Source organism: Limulus polyphemus, unplaced genomic scaffold (assembly GCF_000517525.1).
Source record: "Limulus polyphemus unplaced genomic scaffold, Limulus_polyphemus-2.1.2 Scaffold2664, whole genome shotgun sequence".
Taxonomy (NCBI): Eukaryota; Metazoa; Arthropoda; class Merostomata; order Xiphosura; family Limulidae; genus Limulus; species Limulus polyphemus.
The window spans coordinates 68,529-73,740 of record NW_013668274.1 but is presented as its reverse complement, the minus strand read 5'-3'; positions in this window follow the sequence as shown (position 1 = coordinate 73,740).

Sequence of the window (5,212 nt, the reverse complement as noted above, 5' to 3'; positions counted from 1 at the left end):
TGTAAAATTAGAAGGGAGAAGGAGATTGAGAATTTTTATAGATAACATCGGGCTTATATGAAACACAATAAACTTTCACGAATAAGTCGTTTTACAAAAATTAATACCAGATGTACTTTCGCAAGGTCCCCGAAAGTGTTATGTTTTAAGAGTAAATAAAGCCAAAATTAAGAGTATCGTTTGAATATCGCGCAAAGTTACACGAATGCTATCTGCGCTAGCCGTCCATAATTTAGCAGTGAAAGACTACAGAGAACTAGTCATCGCGACCCACCGCCAAATATTGGGCTACTCTGTTACCAGCGTTATAGTGGGATTGACCGTAACATTATAGCGTTCCACGGCTGAAAGGGCGAGTATGTTTGGTGGGACAAGGATTCGAATCCGCGACATGCACATTGCGAGTCGAGCGCTCTAATTAGCTGACCATAAAATTAAGAGTAACAAATGTTATTATTCCTTGCTGTTGTAGCATACTTTTTCATATAATTCATGGCATGCACACGTTTTACTGACGTCACGATAGTACAAATTACAACGTTAAGCTTCCCTTATGTGACATCATTATTAGTGTCTGCTGACTGACTGACTGACAGACAACAAACTACTGTATGCATATTGATGCTAGTTCAGGCTGCCTTCGGACCCCTTTCGGGGGAATTATTAAATAAAAGAAGAAATATAGATATATAGTTCTTGCAGTGTGGAAGTCGAAAAGTTTTTTCTGGAGAAAAGAAAGTTCAAATCACTTTTATTGTATTGGCTATTATCTTTAGGCACGATGATGATATAAATATCGTTGTAGTGATTAACCTTCAAACAGGGTTCTAAACAATATTTATAAATGAAAAGTTTAGTAAATCTAGTTACTAGATTTACTTGGAACTGATAAAGTAAAAATGTTAGAACAAGATCATTGAACAATTGTACCTATTTCTTGTTAATAAAACGTTTTGTAATATATATGTATTTATATATTATAATATCTCTAAAATTTCGAATTCACAACCGAAGTTTAAAGAGATCCGAATCGTTAGGTGTCGACCGTTCAGGCGTCCCTATTTTAGCAGACTTTAATGGCACCGAAAAGCTAGAGGGCCCGAGAGGCCGATATGGATCGCTCGTTTGGCCGCTCGGGCCATAAAAACATTACGTATGACAAGAAGGTATTGTGGTTGCATTTATTTATGATGGCTGGATTAATGTATGTTAGAGTGGCAAGTATAGTTACTGTGATTGCTTTGTAGAAAAATGTCCATTTACCATCACTGGCGTATTAAGTGTAAAAGAACGAACTTTTTCAGTGATACTTGCTACGGTTTCCATGTTTCAATTCTTTTGCACTCTTTCTCAGGCTGGTCAACTCCGAAATTCAAATATTCGCTCTTCTCCTTCTTTTAAATAGATTTCAAGAAACTCTATAATGATTATGGCTCTACCTACTTATGATGTTTAAATTATGTTTTTATATTTGTATATAATATTCAAATCTAGAGTAATAAGTTTGACAATTTTTTTCGTGAGACGAGAAACTTAAAATATGTTTACCCCTATTAAATGATGCTTAGACATTGACATTTTAAATCCCATGCTAGTATTACAAATTTCTATATTTTTGAAGTATTATAAATATCTACATTGTTGATTCATAAAACATGCAATTCTCAATGCAATAGAAAACAACTAGTTCACTAGTTTAATTAGGAGTATCTGTTATGTTGTGAAACGATAAAATCAAACCCGAACATATATTGAAATTTAGCAGAATAATATGTAAAGCAAAATCCCTGTTTTCAAAATGTCTGCGGCCCGGCATGGCCAGGTGGTTACGACACTCGACTCGCAATCTGAGGGTCGCGGATTCGAATCCCCATCCCACCAAATATGTTCGCCCTTTCAGCCGTAGGAGCGTTATAATGTGACGGTCAATCCCACTATTCGTTGGTAAAAGAGTAGCCCAAAAGTTGGCGGTGGGTGGTGATGACTAGCTGCCTTCCCTCTAGTCTTACACTACTAAATTAGGGACGGCTAGCGCAGATAGCCCTCGTTTAGCTTTGCGCGAAATTCAAAAACAAAGAAACAATCAAAATGTCTGTTCTTCTAGAAAATCTCTAATAGTATTAACACCAGCATCTAAAATAACGAAACCAAGTGGTAATATAACACTTTTTTGTTTCTACTGAAATTCTAAGTAGAAAATACAATATGAAGACCCTTCTTGCCTTGGTCCGTGAGGTAGAATACGTGCTGGATTCTTATTATTCTTCACGGTAAGATAAACAGATAGAAGGGTTCATTTCTCCGCTGATAACAGTACATTACTTTCTGCTTACACTAAGCCACGTTATTCTTTTGAGGTATTATTGAAACAGACAGTTATTTGACAATTTTAAACCCCAGGTTAGAAAGAAAATTAAACATAAAAAGAGTAAACTAGATTCAAAAACATGTTTTAAAAAAAGAGCTATTTGATCACGCACGAATGCGTATTATTAACAATGATAGAAACTGATCAGTTTTTGTGTGTTAAAAAAACCTTTTGTTTATAAGAGGAGAACACCGCAACCTTGGGATTTGTTTTTAGGAGAACGTTTAACACACTACAAATATCTGTTAGTGACTGACCCAATAAACAGTGAAACGTCATAATGGCTTGTCTGTATAGTGAGACCTTAAATAGGGTGTGATAAAAATTTTGTGTCGTTTTTTTCTCTTTTGATTGTCGTTTCACTCGTCGGCTTAGACACGTGTAGGTGGACATCTAGAAATAGAGTAGCCTCATTCGAATGAAAGTCACCTGGTGATTATCATTATCAACGACCTTTCTAAAACATCTCCATCACTCTTATTGGTTCAGAAATAATGAAGATTTATTCAAACTTATCACAAAGAAAAGGTGTAAGTACTTTATTTATTTGTTAAGCGCAAAACCGTACAATAAATTACCTTGAATTTCATCTCTGAGCCACCAGAAGGGGTTCAATACTAGTATGAAATAGGTAGCTAACTTAATAATTTTATTGAGATAACTCAAAGAAAATTTTTTTCTTGTTGTATGGTGTTTTTAGAGGCATGCAGTGATCCTATTTAAATATAAATTTCAAGAATACGTAGCATTGATGCTATTAATTTAATCTTGTGAATTATTTAGTCGACAAGCTGTTTAAGATAGTAGAAGAAAATAAATAAGAAGCTCAATCCATCATTCGTGTTATCATTTCTCTCGAAAGTTTCGGAGACTTCCACTGGAGTTACTGATAAAATGGGTAGATTTCCTCTAAACCGGTAAAACTCAGTTTCTTTTATTTCCCCTTGGTAGGTCAGCGGTAAGTTTACGGGCTTGCAATGCTACAATTGTGTAGCTTTGTGTTAAAAAAATACAACAACGATTCTATAAACACAATTTTTTGTTTTTGTTTTTTTAAGTTTGATGTAGTCAACGGTGGAATGTACACGTGTTATCTTTCAACATGTTAATTGGAAAACTGAATAGTCCGAAAGAAAAAAAAAAACAGCCACGAAATATACAATTAAACAGAAATTATTAAGATTTTTTTTATTCATTGTTCCACCCGAATTCCTCTACCAAACTTCATCGAAATTGGTTCAGCCACTTTTACAGACAGACAACTCTGCTTTATATAGACAGACAGACAGATTGATGAAGTTATGTTAAAGCATCATTCCCTAGCTTTCTCCTGTGAAGACCCTACCGGTAAAATATGTCATAAACCTGAGGAAAACATTACGATATAGAAATAAAACACCCAGGAAATATTTAAGAATGATCCCATCCAATTACGTGAACCATAAGTTTTACAGTTTGGCTAGTGTATTTCAAAAACTATAAACTGTTTTACGGCGATATTAAAGAGCTAGGATGGGTTGAATCACGAGGTAATTGGGAGAGTGTATCTTCATTTATGAGTTGTAAAAACTTACGTCTTTGCTTTTTAGCACACCTCGCAATGGTAAAACAAAAAAGAGCTTGAATACGATAGAGAAATGGAGTTCTTAATCTAATTAAAGTAAATTAATTGGTTTGAATAAGTCTAGAATAGGTGGCAGAATTTAATTCGGACTTGAAAATAAAATGAGGTATATTGAAAAAGCTTTTGAGTTACTTGACAACATCCCCTCCATGTACACAGAAATGAAGCTTATAAGTTTAAACATGATAGATATTTTAGTCTCAATGAAACTCATTTTAAAATAAATTATTATATAGCGTTCACAAATCTCATAAAGAAATGAGTATATGTATATATAATACAAAATAAATCACCATTAACTGTATTCAACTAAAGTGACTCTGTTTAAACTCATATACAGAGGTTAGGTATGTTATATTAAAATGACTTTGGAACCTCACAACGTCATTACAGTCCATGTCGCCCCGTTAGGTCATGTTTATCTGACGACTCTGCATCTCGACAAAAGCCTTGCAGTTCCATTACAAAGGACTTCGTCTAAAGGCTATCATGTCTAAAATCCACATATCTTTCCTGCATGCCTTCCATATTCCATCAAGTGTATGAGGGTTGTGGTTTTACAGTGCCCGTTTCAACACTCTGGTAGCACACAAATCCATGTGTGCTGCTTCCAGCGACTACTTAGCCGGTATGTCTTTATATGGAATAGCATGAATACCCGTTTCATTCGCCAGCTGCTTCAGGTATGCGATGGTTGAACAGATATGTTGTGAAACCAGCTTGTTTACATGTGACTTTTGTCACTTTTTCACACGGAAATCCTTTGTAATTATGCTGCGCACTGTTGCCTGGGGCATATGGATGACTTTTGCTAACGTCCTTTGTGTTCATGGATTCTCACCTCTTACAAGGCGCCACTCTTTACATAGCATGGTTTGAATACATCTGTTCCAGGTCTCTTTTCTAATACATGCCATTCCACTGTGAATTCATAGCGGCTGTGATTGTCAAGTGACTTCCTTATTTATTTGCATATTCAAAATCGTTTTTATATAAAGTACTTAATCGTCCATACAATATATTTATATAAAACGTAAGAAAAGCTCTAGTACCCTTATTTTACCTTGTTGGTAAAAGTAACAGAACTAATTTTATATCAGGTTATTTTAAAAAAACCGTTAGAACATTTTCAATTGTTCTTTGTCCGCTGTAGTTATAATATATTCCCACCTTCAGAAAGCCCCCCAGTAGCACAGCGGCATGTCTGCGGACTTACAACG